This window comes from Euprymna scolopes, chromosome 9, assembly GCF_053919585.1.
Source record: "Euprymna scolopes isolate OS-2025 chromosome 9, ASM5391958v1, whole genome shotgun sequence".
Classification (NCBI taxonomy): domain Eukaryota; kingdom Metazoa; phylum Mollusca; class Cephalopoda; order Sepiida; family Sepiolidae; genus Euprymna; species Euprymna scolopes.
In genome coordinates, this window is record NC_136490.1 from 36,879,904 (window position 1) to 36,896,143 (window position 16,240).

The window sequence follows — 16,240 nt, forward strand, 5'->3', positions numbered from 1 at the left end:
TTACCTTCTCAGCTATATTGTGCAAAAAATTCAATTTTCGTTCAGTAAAACAAAAGTTATGATCAATTTTCTCGTGTTTAAAATTGTAAAAACATGTAAGGTGGTGAGCGACTCTTTTTTATGGCCGGTTTCCATAACAACCACGTCGCTTCAGCGACTACTGTTGCTACTAATTTACTAATGAAAGCATGAATTATTGAAAGCAGACGAGTGCTGTACATTGTTATTACATATGTGTTTATGGGGACAAAAAATAAAACTGAAATTCAACAATTAACACATTAATTTATTGGAAGCCTGGAAAAATCATGGATTAAAATAGGAAAATGCGAGCATGAAAAGTAATATAATTAAGCTTTAATATGGAAAAGTAAAGGACTAGTTGTTAAAAATGGAAAAGAAAAGGAATATATATCTTAGTAAAAATATAAATTTATAATTTAAAATATTGCACCATTAAGAGTTTTTTTTTTTTAAATTCAATTTATGACATTATATAACCAATACCTAAAGCTTAATTATTTTAAGTTATAAATTTATTATATTTTTTACAAGAATATCTCGTCCTTTTCTTTTCCAGTTTTAACAACTAGTCCTTTACTTTTCCATATTTAAGCTTAACCATATTACTTTTCATGCTCGCATTTTTCTATTGCAATACAGTAATCATTCACTTTTTAAGTATCGACGTTACGTTAATGCATAAAACACACACGCTCGTGCATAAAGTTGTCTCATTATTTTAGTTATACGAATGTTCCACCAGTAGATTTACATTGCATCCTTTACATTTGCTGTCGTTTCCTTAATTCATCTATTATTCATTTTTTTCATCTGTCTTTTGTTTCTTTACTCGTCCGTTTTTTTTTAGTCTTCGTTCTTCCACCCATGTCTTGTTTATTTTATTCTTTAGATGTTCTTGCTTTCAAATAGGTGGCTAATGATCCTCAAACATCAATTAAATTTCATAAGAAATAAAAAGAGATGTCACTATTTAAACTGCGTGTATAGCAATGAATGTCTTTTGCCTTTGCAAACGAACAGGCAGTCGGACAAACATGTGGACATGTTGCGTGTATATCACATCATCACATGTGCGTAATCACGTCTTGTTCGTGCGAAGTGTTTCCCGACTGAGGTAAACAAGAACTAGTCCTGGTGCTACCAGATCAGGCTGCCTATTGGCTTTCTGAGATGAAATGCACCTACATCGATTTATGTTTTTGTTTTCTATTCTATTTTGTAAAACTTAATTATGTTCTGCAAAAACAAAACAAAATCAACAGCCCCTTCCCCTCCCCCCCCTTTTTTTTTCCTTTTTCCTTCCCTACTACCCGGTCCTGGATATGACCTTAAACTATATCTGATGCTGAAGCCGCAGTTTGCGGGCTTTCGGGAGCGTGGAGCCACCCTTTAATTGACATTGCTGCACGGTCCACTCTGACCCGGAGTGGAAGTACCTGTTAGGGTCCCAACTATGGATTAAATAGAAAGAAAAAATACATTCTATTAAAAAATTATTCTTCAAAATCTGATCAGATTCCACTTGACCCAGTTGTCGTGGATATGACCTTAAACTATATCCGATGGTGAGGCCCCAGCTTGCGGGCTTTTGAGGACTGTGGAGCCACCCCTTAATTGCCATTGCTCCCAGGTCCATTCTGACCCAAAGTGGTAGTACCTGTTAGGGTCCCAACTATGGGTTAAATATAAACTTTTTTGAAAAAAAAAAATTCTATTAAAAACTTTTTCTTCAAAATCACTGGATCCGGCATTAAATAACCTGAAACGGGTTGATATGCCGTAAAACAAAAACAACCAACCAACCAACCGACCAAGAACTAGTCCTCAGAAAAAGAGTTTAGTTAAACAAACTGGTTTATAAGAAGGAATCCAACAGAAAAAAAATGACCTTTCAGGATCATGAAGTCATATTTTGCTTCGGTTATGACGGTTTGAGTTAAATGACGAAAAAAAGATAAGATAAGAATGTTTCAAAGCGCACGTTGTATTTAGGATGTAATTAAAATTATTTTCCTGTTTGGATTGTAATGGCGAAATGATTCGTTGGCGAGAAAAATCGAAATGTTCGTGAAGATAGTAGTCCGTTGGTATCGTCGAAGCTTTTAACGGACATCGTTGTTCAAAGATACGCTTCGTAATAAAAAAAAATGTGAAAAAGCGAATGAAATGTCTATATTTTTTATATGTGCGTTAATATAAATAAAACGTATTGTTCTGTTTTATTATTATCATTATAATTATTTAGGCTGCGACGAAAAAAGATTTGTTCTTTCGAGGGTGGTTTGTTTACATTTAGTTGTCCACGAGTAGTAAAAATAAAGATGGCGGACAATAGATAATTGACGTACGTGTGTTGGACGTAAAGGTTGAAAATGCAAAGAAAAAGTGTGTTTCTCCTATTTGTTTTAAATTGCAGTTTTATTTTTTATTTATTTGTTTTTTTTTATATTTCGCTGATTATTTAACGCTATATCGGTTTGTTTCATTTGTGACAGTGAGAACGTTTTAAAATGTTTTTAGAACGTAGATTGTTAAGCTTTTATGCGAAATGTTCGTTAGGTCACCATTCTTGAAAAAAATCACGTTGGGGTCACCATTGTGTGGAGGGGACAGGATGGTCTGCTTGTGTTATTGACGACCCCGTCCCCAATATATGGGTGAATGTATTGGATGGTAGAAGGATTGAAAAGCAAAAGGTCGCATAATGATGACGAAAACACACTGGTATATATCAGCGAAAGAATGAAGATTTATTTACATGAGAAATATTAAAAATATAGACAGAAAGAATGAGAGTTCGTTGAGAATAAAAGTTCGTCACTTGCGATTGATAACTGCGAGAGGCTGACGGTTAGTCAGGAGCGCTGTTGGTGGCTGATACCACCGGAGCGGTTTCTGTTACATCTTGACTGGGCGAGCGTTCAGCGGAAAATAGAGAGAAATTTGAGAAACGGGAAGTAACGTGGCTATGTCACTCTCCGATTATCGGAGTTAAAGGGCGACAATCGAGTTAGCCTGTGAATTTCCATTCCCACATGCTGCTAGTTGATATTCGTTTCTGTCCACCTGATTTTTGCTACTATGTAAGAATGTGCGCTACATGAAGCAGGCTTGTATATGAGTCATGAAAGTGTTCCTTTTCTCCCCTCCTTCCTCCGATCAAAGGAATGAGAGGGGTAATGATCATACGTTCTTTGGTTCTTCGGTGTGGGTCCGTCCGATTGGAGAATTCTGTTAAATCTGAATGTTTTGACCAAATCATTCTTTTACAGACTTGGTTAATTTAACATAGGATTGCAATATTTTGCATTTTAAACGATGTTCATTACTTGAAAAGATTTTGAGTTAACAGGTTCATGTGAACACTAACTTGCTTTTGATAGTGAAGTATAGAGCGAATATCAATGAACCAGAAAATAAAAGAAGGTAGCGTTTAGACGTATTTGCTTTATGAGTTCGTGAGAACCGTGTCACTATTTCACTATGAGCATATCTTAAACAGTTTTACAATTTTTGAGATAATGATTGATGAGTTGTATTATTTGTAATTCTTTTTATGACGGTTATCGTCTTACAAATGTTTGGCTGATATGCTCTCCGATTTTTTTTACACAGGAATCATCATTTATCAAGTCTCTGAGGCCACTAGCGGATAAGGGTTAATGGGTATACATTCGTCAATGTGATTATAGCGTAGTAAACATAAGTAGTGGAATTTTGTAAATTGGATTACTTAGGGGGACGGTTCATCAAGAACTTGTTTATGTTGGACTTGAAAACAATCGGATTGTAGTCAGCTGGAAAGTCAGAGATTTCTTAATTATATTTTAGTATCATCTGAACTAAAACTTAGACGTTAAATCTCCAAGAGTTTGTTATTTGGAATTAACAATTTCATAGCAATTTATTCATTGCGCCATGGATCCATGAGATAACCCGAATAATAAATTGTTGCGACTGATGGTACGTATCATCGGTTCATTAACCACTCAAAAATGATGATCAAACGAAATATAACATTTTAAACATTTATTTAATGACTTACAGGTTAAATAATAATGTAAAAGTCGCTGGATGCGTAGTAATTTACAATCTGTGATGAAGACGCATTTTTGGTTACCTCACAAACCATCATGGTGGATGTGCTCTACTCAAGGACGATAACTCTGCCTGCTTACGTCGAGGGGAAACAACTCGATCTCCATGACTTTCCTTAGCAGACTGACGCCACACTGGATGATCTGAAAATTATCCCTTCTCAGGTGCATGATATTATAAAAAAGCCTAGACACCTCAAAAGCATATGGACCCGACCTCATCCCGGCTGTGCCATTAAAAAAATGTCCCGCCGAAGTTGCTCCACTCCTCTCCAAATTTTATAACGAATGACTTAACAAATCTTGCTTTCCTGACTGCTGGAGAACTGCTTCTGTGGTACCAGTTTACAAGAATTCTGGCGAAAGAACTGACCCGTTAAAATATTGACCCGTTAGCCTCCTCCCGCTTTTCGTCAAAATATTTGAGTCCATAATTAATCAATCACCTTACAGTTGCTAAACTTCTGACCAACCAACAATTTGGATTTAGGCAAGCTCGTTCTACAGCAGATATCCTAACTGTAATCGCCGAACGTATATACTATACACTGGACAAGGCAGGGCAGGGCAGTAGCCCTAGATATATCTACGGCTTTTGACAGAGTATGGCACGAAGGTCTTCTCAGAAAAATCAGGTTATACTGGACGAATACTAACATAATTAAATCTTTCTTTAATAAGAGAAAAACCCAGGTTGTCCTCGACAATTGTACATCTAAACAATATGACATAAATGTGACTGTACCTCAGGGATTTATCCTTGAACCTTTGTTATTCCTAATATTCATAAATTACCTCCCTGATAAAATTGTCTCTGAGATGGGTATATTTGCTGATGACACCACGATCTTCTTTAACAGGCACGAGGGGAAAACAAATGTACACATATCTAAGGAAATGGCAGAAACACTAAGGGGGGACTTCCAGTAGTGGAATGGAGACATAAATAGATTGGTCACATTCAATGATGCCAAAACTAAACTTGTTTCCTTCATAAATTACAAGCAACCTTCTCAACCACCAATAGCCATCGCTAAAGATACATTACCTGTAACTACTTCTTCCAAACTCCTCGGCTTAACGTTCACAGGGAACATGAGTTGGAACAGATACACTGAGAGCATTGCTAGGGTCGCTGCGAGGAAGGTGGCCTTTCTTTACCGAAAGTTACTTACGCCTGAAAGTATCCTGTACATTTACAAGACCACCATTCGCCCATGTATAGAGTATTGTTTTCACATTTGGGTTGATGCATCTGTTACTAGTCTCTCACTCATGGACAGTGTTTAAAAGAGAGTCGCCAACCAGATAAGTCCTGAACTGTCATCCAAGCTTCAACCACTGTCACATCGACGAAATACTGCATCCCTCTGCCTGTTTTACAAGTATTGTAATGGTGGATGCTCTGACGAACTACAAGCCTTTATATCCCCTCGACGTAAATACCCCCAACAATATCGACAAGCCGCCAAGTCCCAATCCTACACAGTAGAGATCACTAGATGTAAGAAGGCCTTCTAATCTAATAGTTTCTTTCCCAGAACTGCTAGACGCTGGAATTCTCTTCCAGATTCATGTTTTCCAAACAGTACTAACATGCAGAAGTTTAAGTGTAAAGTAAATATACATCTTACTGTTCGACTCCCTACATAATATCTCTGCAGCTACTGTCCCCGATAGTAGCCCCCCTACATGAAAGTGGCAATGTGCCTTGTTTAGGTCGAAAATAGATTAATAAAATAAAATATTATTATTTAAATAGATAAATTATTCATTATGAAGAAGATTATATTTTCCAAATTAATCAGCTATGGCCGATTATCTTTCTGGAAAAACGGAATTCTTTGTAAATGATTTAGTCATTATGTTTTAATTGTATTTTTCATGGAGTAATTCATACAAGTATCTGATTGATTTTCCAGATTTTATTATATAATTAAGAACAATTTTGTGAATAATTATTTTTAGTAAGATTTATATTTCACGGACTTTGTATCAACTTTCTTGAAGTGAAACCGCAAGGTAATGGAAGCCTATTCTAGAGATTTGTGGAAGCGTATGCTTAGGTCATTTGTTATTTCTAACTAAAGTATTATATGAGAACGAAAATGCTATTTCAAACTTAACTGTGACAAGCAGAAAAAATAAGAGAGTGACGCACCAACTTATAAAAATATGCAATATATATCAGATAAAATAGAAAAGCGAGTGATGGACTCACGAAATTAATAGTTATATATATATACATGGCAGTGTTCAAAATATTATTTCAAACTAAAGTATTTTATAAAACAGAAAATGTAATTTCAAATTTTGGTGATGGGTTTACCGACAGGTAGAACCTCTTACAGGGACACGTGCTTGTATCTAAAACACTGTTATAAATAACATGATTAAAAACAAGAGATGGAACAGACAGACGATAAGAAAAAGCTAAAAGAAGCAAAATCAAAAACAAAAAATAGAAAAAAAAACGAACAAAACGAATAAATCGAGAAGTTAATTAGATCGAAAATGAGATGGCGTAACACAAAGGAATCAAAAATGGTAATCGTTCCTGATTGGTGCCGGTGATGAAAGAGATAAAAGTGATTATGACTTTGTCATTGAATAATTATGACCGGTAAAGGCCGGCATCTTTGGAAAGTAACATGAAAAAGCAAACAGGTCTGACAACTCCAAGAAAAAAGGAGAATTATATTCTTTGATTTGGCGGATCAAAGACGCGGTGTCTATTATCCTTTTCTTTTATATTGACTACATTGAATAAAAGAAAGGAATGTTCAGTTATAATCATCATCTTTCCCATCAGCATCTTCATCAATGCCACAGATGCTTAAATTTTTTCTGATCTATTTCCGCATATATATATATATATATATATATATATATATATATATATATATATATATATATATATATAAACAATAATGCTTCTTTATACCTTTACTTCAGAACCATCACACAATTGCTGCGGGAAGCAAAAGCTATTAAGAACTACTAAATACCGAATTAAGCAATCTAGAGTGTTCGAACGAGCAGATGCCGTAAACATTGCATAAACGTTAGCTGAAAGCCTTTTAGAGATGATTCCACAGACAGTGCCCATCCTTAAGTATTCTTAGAAGGGCTATATAATTATAATTAAGCAATAATTAATCTTTATATATATATATATATATATATATATATATATATATATATATATATATATTCTCAGTCGAAGCAAATTCTGCAATTCAGTAACGGACTACTCTCTACCCGATCTTCTACTGAAACCGACGAATGCGAACAATTTCTAATAACATCCGCATCAATGATGAACCATCATCTTTACAGACAATGCCTTAGCCTAACGACAGAAGTGAAGGAGAATCTGCTCTCAGCGATGCCTATTTGATAAGATATCAAGAGGAATTTAGACCAGCTGTAGACCAGAACATTCTGGATTTTCCCATCCTTCTGTTGACAAGAGAAACTATCATTCTAAAACAACCCCTCTTTGCTCAGGTGTGATACTATAGTGGCCCGGAGAGTCACTCGGATTTCTGCCTGACTGATTCGATGCTATGTATAGTTCAATGCCACAGGGGTCAATTACATTGCTACTAGCTGCTCTATCAGCAGTTCGCCTAGCCTGTGCCAAAATCTATAGAGCTATGTTACTAACGCAGTTTTGTCAGGAACACTATAGATTCTCTCGGCAACCCGAAAAACAACGAAAAATCGCTGCAAACAATGAAAAATATTTTTTGGAACGCAGGTGCATAATAATAATTATATGTTGTACTTGTTTTATTGAAAATTAATAAGGCGTTGAACAATTTGGTTCGAATTTGGAAATTCTGTTTTTGATCAACCACCGATCCGATTCTTCTCGTAGTCTGTGTGCATCTCACTGAACTGGTCGACAATGTGGATAATTCTCCAATGACCAGTTCTTTTACTGGGAACTGTTACGCGAGACAGGGTTTGTGGTTTGCAATAGAGACGGAATTCGTATCGGGTTTTCTGCTTTTTTCGTGGTCGATAGAACAATCAAAATCTTTTCTTTTTTGTTTTACAAAAATAAATGTGAACCCTAATTATGAAACTGAAACTTGTTTTTGAAATAACACGTCTTATTAACAATTAATAATATTCATCATAGATTGAATGCGTACTCTCACGAACTTTTGAAATTTTACAGCATAAAATTGTTTGTCAGAAAATCTTCTTTTTTTTTTTTGCTTGTCCTGACTTAATTCTCGGAATTATAACAAAAAAAAAATTGTATCATGACAATAAAAGCTGCGACAAGTCTGTTTACATTGTTGATTTCAATATCAGAAATACAAAAGATTGAATCTAGATCGTTCTTTCAGGTGTCATTTTAAGTTGGAAATGCTATATTATCGTTGTATTTCTCTATTTATGTATAAAAACACGTTTTTCTTTGTGTATATCTGTGTGAATTCATTTCCCATATATTCCAAAACGGTTATTCCGTTTTTTTTTTTAATTTTACACAAATGTACTTTATGTGGATGAGAGTGTTCTTAGAAAGGTTTTGTATCGAAATGACTCCGATGAGTTTCAATAATCTATAATCGAACAAAAAATACTGATCAAAGAAGGCACGGTCCGATTTTAACAAAAGTTATCACCCTTATTCATGACACTGTATTTTTGCATTTTAAAACCATTACATGAAATCATTTTATAAAATAAAAAGTTGATTCTCTACAGTGCAGTGTATACTATGATGTATTGCAAACTAAGTTACTGCAGAGATACCCCTCTCGGTGCAATGCGGCGGTTCCTCTACTACAGTAGCTAATCAACAGATTTCAATGAAAACGAAAGTATTGGAAATTTGGTAGTTTACAATAAAAATACTTTTCAGTTAAATTGTCATGCGAATAATACAATTTTTACATCAGTTACAAAACTATTTTGGGGGTAAAGCATCAATTTTTCGGCCCAATTAAATTCAGATAATTTATTAAAAAATAATATTTCGCTATAAAATTCTTATTTATACTATTTTGCGTGTCAAGCATCAGTTTTTTGGCCTAATTAAATTCAGTTAATTTATTTAAAAAACAATATTTCGCTATACAATTCTTATTTATATTATTTTGCGTGTTACGCATCAATTTTTCGGCCCAATTAAATTCAGATAATTTATTAAAAAAATAATATTTCGCTACACAATTCTTATTTATACTATTTTGCGTATTAAACATCAATTTTTCGGCACAATTAAAATCAGATAATTTATTAAAAAAATAATATTTCGCTATCAATTCTAATTTATACTATTTTACATGTTAAGCATCAATTTCTCGGCCCAATTAAATTCAGATAATTTATTAAAACATGATATTTCACTATACAATTCTTATTTATACTTTTTTGCATGTTAAGCATCAATTTTTTGGTCCAATTAAATTCAGTTAATTTATTACAACATAATATTTCGCTATACAATTCTTATTTATATTATTTTGCGTGTTAGCGTCAATTTTTTCGGCCCAATTAAATTCAGTTAATTTATCAAAACATAATATTGCGCTATACAATTCTTATTTATACTATTTTGCATGTTAAGCATCAATTTTCTCAGCCTAATTAAATTCAGATAATTTATCAAAAAATAATATTTCGCTATACAATTTTTTCTTATTTATACTATTTTCCGTGTTAAATATCAATTTTTTCGGCCCAATTAAATTCAGTTAATTTATTAAAAAATAATATTTCGCTATACAATTTCCTCATTTTTCCATTTTCTTCTATCACCTATACCGTAATTTGATTCATGGACAAATGGCACAATTTATCAGTATACGCAAGATTACATAATGAATAATATCGTTTTTTTTCTGAAAAGCATAAACTTTAATCATTTTATTTACAATCAAAAACCTGTTTTCTTCAAAGTAAACAGTTTATCGTCGCAGAAAAGGACGTATTTTAGTGACTTTCTCTCGATTCAATTTGTGTGGCTTGTGAGTGACATTTACATCTGCCTTCTGGACAAATCTGTGCGTATGCATTAATTTATTTAAAAGTCTTCATGCGTGCTAATTCTTTTTATTTTAATTTTAGTTTTTTTTGGGGGGGTATATTGGGAACAATTTTTATTTGAAAATAATTGGTTATAAGTAGGGCTAGGACAAAAAAGTGTTTGTTTCATTGTTTTGACTCTCGAGTATATATCCGTTGATATCTTATATGCTTTTATATAGAGTGATGTGGTTCTCGGTTGATTTATTGTTTAATTGTGTCTGATATGTACTCGAGAGTCAAAACAATGATAAGAATATTCTGTTGTCATAACTCTAGTTATTAACGAGCAGAATTGTTTATTTTAAGTCCCTCCCACACACAGAAAATTCAGTGACAAATTCAGTGGAAGAGTCACAGCCTCCTCGGATCTTATGTGGCTTATAAAAGTCTGCGGAGTGGAAAAGTCTGCGGAGTGGTTAAAATAATTACATTTGTGTATTTCATTTGTAACCTATCCTTATTGTCTACGCTATGCATTAATTTCGACAAATTGTCATATCTTTGCAGTTCATCCCAATTCTTATTGTTCGTCAGAGGAATTTCAGCATCTACCACTAGTTTCATTTCTTTAGTTGAATTTGAAATGATACCAATTCGTCTCTTTAGTAAAAGTTAATTTTACAGAGAAATGAGCTGCGATGTACAGATGCATAGAATCAAGTCAACTATTTTTATCAAGGGGACATCAATGGTACAATGGTATCACAACTCCCTTCCTTAATTTTTACTAGTTAGAATGAACTTTTAGTTTTCTGTTTTGTTTTATGGAAAACGCTGCAGATGCCACTTCATGTAAAGAGCTGAAAAAATATTACTTCAAGATCAAAAACGAGCCAATGATAAGTGTCATATGGACAGATTTCGACCCAGAAAACAGTAATTATTTCCCTTTGTCAGAAATATCGCTTATGGACTGTAAGGAGTAAAGGACAAAATAAGGGAAACTAGATATGCAGTATGTTCTTTTTAACCAATCTACAACAAATACCATATCCAGATTTGAGTCTTAATCAGTATATAGTCTCTACGAATATTTTTCCAGCTTAAAGGGTAAGTGTACCATGCTATTAATGTATTTTTCTTCCCGATAGCTAATGTATTTGATAAATATAATTTAGTCATCCCTTCTGTAGTAATCTTTAGTTCTTAAAATAATACAATTTTAAGGAGTAACAATTGTGATCGAGTAAGTACGTCTAATCATTACGTTACTAATCAAGCTCATAATTGTGTACTAGGCTTTAAATAATGTTAGTTGCATTGGATGGATTTTTATGGTGGCAGTTTTGTTTTTTTTCGTTTTCTCGGATAATCATCAACAATCCTGTAATTTTTTTACATAGGCAAAACCACTTATCAAGGTCAGAGACCACTTGAGGATAAGGGTTAAGAGTGTATAGTAGTCAATTGGACAATATAGTAATCGTTAGTAATGGAAATTCGGTAAATTTGTTAACTTAAATGGAATGGGTGATCAATAACTTGTTTACGTTAGACTTGAAGACAGCCATATTGTAGTCAGCTGGAAAGCAGGAAAACGGAAGACAATTCCACAGGCGTGCAGTTCTAAGAAAGAAGCTTTGTTCATGGAATCAACGTTTAGGTTTGGGCACAGATAAAGAGTCTGGATGGGGAATTATTGATAGTGTTTTCAGCTAGACGAATGTTTCTTGTGAAAGTTTGGCGAGGGGGCACCATAGATTCAAGCTCAGTTGAGCACTTGCCATGAAAATAACGATAAAGCAGAGACAAACTCGCAACATCTCTTCTGTAAGATAGAGGTTACAGGGAAGAGAAAAGGACATCCCTTACGAGGCTACGAATTCTATTTTGAACTCTATAAAGGAAAGACGTTCTTTTCTAGCAGCTCCTCTCCAGATGTGGCAACAGTACTCCATCCTAGGACGTACCTGGCTCTTATATAGATAGATAATTTCATCAGCAGTGAGGTATATACTGGATCGATAGAAAAATCCCGCCATTTTCAAGCAGCCTTGGCAACAGATTTGATGTACGTGTTCCATTTCAGGTCAGGAGTAAAGGTCAAGCCCAGAAGCTTGTCAAAACATGAGGCCTCCCCAAGACGAGAGCCATTCATTTTAATTGATTCCAGATAGGGATCAGAGCGTTGATGATGTAAAGATAAAAGCTTGGTTTTAGATGCTTTAAAAGTAACAAGCCATCTATGTCCCCATTGTACCACTTGCTAAAGATCAGAGGAGAGAGAATCAGAGAGAACTTGGTCGTTTACGGTCTTACATATGCTACCATAGATACTAGTGTCATCAGCATAAATGTCTACGAATGATGTAAGGATGTGATTTGGGAGATTATTAATGTAGATCAGGAAAAGAGTTGGGCCCAGGATGGACCCCTGATGGATTCCAGATTTAATACTGTGAGCGTCTGATTTTTGGCAATCAACTACTACTCTCATGAATCTATCAGAGAGAAATGATTTAATAATTGAGAAGACATTTCCAGCTATACCATAGCTGTAGATCCTGTGAAGTAAACCTTTATGCCATACCCTATCAAAGGCCTTTGATATGTCAAGAGCAATTGCCCTAGAAAGGTAGCCTCCGTCGAGAGATTCGCTAATACTATGAGATATAACTGTAAGCATATCTGCTGCAGATCTAGCCGAACGGAAACCATATTACGTGTCACTAAGAAGATTATTTTTGCTGAAATGGTTGATTACTTCTCTATTTAACACAGATTCCAGCAACTTACTCATGACGCACAGGAGACTTATTGGCCTGTGCTGAGAGGAGGATAAGCGATCACCTGAATTCTTAAATACAGTGCATAACTGATGAGATTTTCCATGGTGATAGGAAGCAATTCTCCTTAAGACAACGTTTAAAAAGTTTTGTAAGTATGGGCGCTAATTCAGGTTGAAGTTTTTTGAGTACTATAATTGGAATACCGTCATGGCTGGTTGCTTTACTGGAATCAAGGTTTTTGATTAGCTTGGCAACATCACATAAATATATTTTTATATCACATAGCGTGTTTTCTGATACAGGAGGAAATATTGGGGGTTGTGCCTTGGTCGCATGGGGTAGAATTAGCTGCAAAGTTTTAGGCAAAGCGTTTGGCTTTGTCTGATGCTGACGAGATTACCCTAGGTCCATTCATGGTAGTTGGCATAAAGCACACGCTTCTGTTTAGGATTCTGTTTGCTATTTGCCAAAACTGGTGGGAACTAAGCCGCTGCTCAGCCACGTTGGAATTGATGGACTGAGCATACAATTCTCTCGTGTTCTTCATTAATCTTTTACAATGGTTGCTGCAATCATGAAAGCGGTTTTAGTCTCAGTACATCTGTTACGTTGAAAGCAATGAAAAAAGTGATTTCTGTGCGCAATGGCAGCAGCACATTCTAGAGAGAACCATGGCTGCCTGCTAGGTTTTTGCTGGAATCTTTTCGAAAGTATGAAACCGTCTATACCTACAATTAACCATTCCGTCAGGTTTTATACTATAGAGGACACATCCTTTTGAAACATGAAACACAGAGGTAGTTCCGATATAAATGTACGGAAGCTATCTCAGTCAGCCATAGTGTATCGATATACTGTACGATGCAGAGGTACGTCTGAGGACTTATTACATTTGATTTTTATCTTAATTGATACAACAGAGTGGTCGGTAGATCTAAGAGGAGACAGAACAGAAAGGAAACTGAACATGATTCAGGGCAAGTTGTGAGAAAAAGGTTTAGGAGACTCGCATAGTGGCCGTCAATGTGGGGCACACAGGTGGGTTCGTGAACAATTTGAGTGAGGTCATAAGCAATGGAGAAATCATGACAGAACTCCCCCTCATCATCGGTCTTATTTGAGTGGGCCAACCATTCCACAGTGTGAATATTGAAGTCTCCTCACACGTGAATGTTAGCTGAAGGATAAACAGATAGAAAGTGGTCAATTTTCTCACATATGCTTTTAAAGATACTAACTCCGCTGTTGTGGGGGCGATAGACAGTAAATATAAATGCAGTAGTGTGAGCTAGTGCAACCCGGAAGCACATAAAGGGTAAGTTAGGATCTTCACTGGAGATGCCCATACCACATGAAAAGCAATCTTTGATATAGTTACATATTCCATGCCCATGGCGATCTTGGGGGTCAGATTTAGAAGTTATGTTAGAGTATCCTTTAATTACGAACTCATCTAGGGGAATAGTCTGTTCCATGCCAGTTTCGCTTAGAAATGATAGGTCTGGTTTAGTCTCCTGTAATTGGATTTCAACCTCTGGAAGGTTAGAACGTAGACCCTTTATGTTGGAGAAAGAGACATGGTAGTGGGGGTCTACGTTGAAAGTTGGAGATCCGGGTCTAATCGTGTATGTTTAATTGAAACTTGTTATGATGGAGTTTTGGAATTTGTGAAATAGTTCGTCAGACTTGCTTAGAGCAAGAGAGAGAGAGAGAGAGAGAGAGAGAGAGAGAGAGAGAAAGAAAGAAACGAAGATTTTTTTTTGTAGCTAATGATAAGGTAAAGTCATAACAATTACCCACTAATATGGCATCGGGAGGCCCCACCAGAAGCTACTGCATGGTCCAGAATCCCTTCACCAAATGGCAATACAGCAGCTCCAGTACTTTGCACATGCTGATAGGACAGCCTCCTCAGTGGTTAATCCAAGGTTCAGATCCCTGACTATCAGGCGGATAACGTCAGCCCAGATAAAACGTTTACGTCCAGCACCCTTACAAGTGACATGGTTACAAGGATAGACATAGAAACATAAAATTTCCCACATCTCTGGCGACTGATAGCGCAAAATACTGCCTACCTAGAATACAGCTTTTCCTTCTCCCATTGTCAGAAAAATCACTCATTGAAAAATGAGGACTGAGGGACAAATAAAGATACGCGAGAGTAACGATGACACATGCACAATGTGTTCTCTGCTCTCCATTAAAAAAATTATTAAGTATTGTACTTAATAAAAGTCCAATTGGCGTGTTTAAGGGAAAGTATGATGATAGATTCCCTCTCACGAACTGAAAATGAATACAATTGCCTAATCTATTTATGCATAACCTAGGTAAGTAAAACAAACATTTGTGGACAAGAAACGCTAATTATTAAATAAAACCATCAGAAAATGAAAATAAAAATATAAATTAAATACCGAAATAAAATGTAGTTATTAGCATTTGAATCTAAAAAGATAAAAAGTAAAATTAATATAGCAGCGAGAAAATGCAAACTGTTGAAGAGAAATTAGTTTTAAAAACATCAGCGTTCCAAATACGTTTTTTTAATTAACCATTAAAAGAAAAGTGTGATTGTATTCTGACCTTCAGCTAGTGACGTTTCAAGAAATTGCGAGATAAAAGGCAGGGGGGGGCTTCCTAAAGTCAGCTAGTGACGTTTTAAGGAATTGCGAGATAACCTAGTACACCTAAAATACACTCATAAAGTAAACCCAGATAAATTCTTAGTCTCTAGTGTTGTTTGCTATAGCTCTAAGACTATTTTTTCGCTTTGGGATTTATAATGTGGTATGGCCCCTCTTATTCTTCCTGCTGTCAACTTACCCTGTCTGGCAAGCTATTATTATAAAGAGCTTGTTCCTTAATATGAATATGTAAGAGTTGCTCATAGAGTCATTCATTCTCCCTAGCCGATAGCAAGGTTTCTGATAAGGTCATCGGACTTCATCTAACAACATCTTTCTTAATGAAAAGCTTTATCAGCATCCATGCAGAATTCATCTAATTTCATTTACACTAAAAAATCTTCAAGTTGAAAAATCTAGCATGTCCACTCATTCGGTTTCCGCGAATACGCCTCATTGATTTTAAATTACTTTAACTAAAGCCGAGGCAGCATCAATGAAATTTGTGTATGCTCTGATCTCTTCGAATGAAATCCCATTCCAAAATTCATCAGTATAATTTATCAGGTTTTAGATCTGCTCTATTCTTAAGATTCAAAGTAAATTGTTTAATTTATTTCTAATGAATATAAATTAACTTCAATGCAAATATAATATATAAAGTTTAAAAATTAGGAGGTTACGTTTATACTATACTTCATAAACC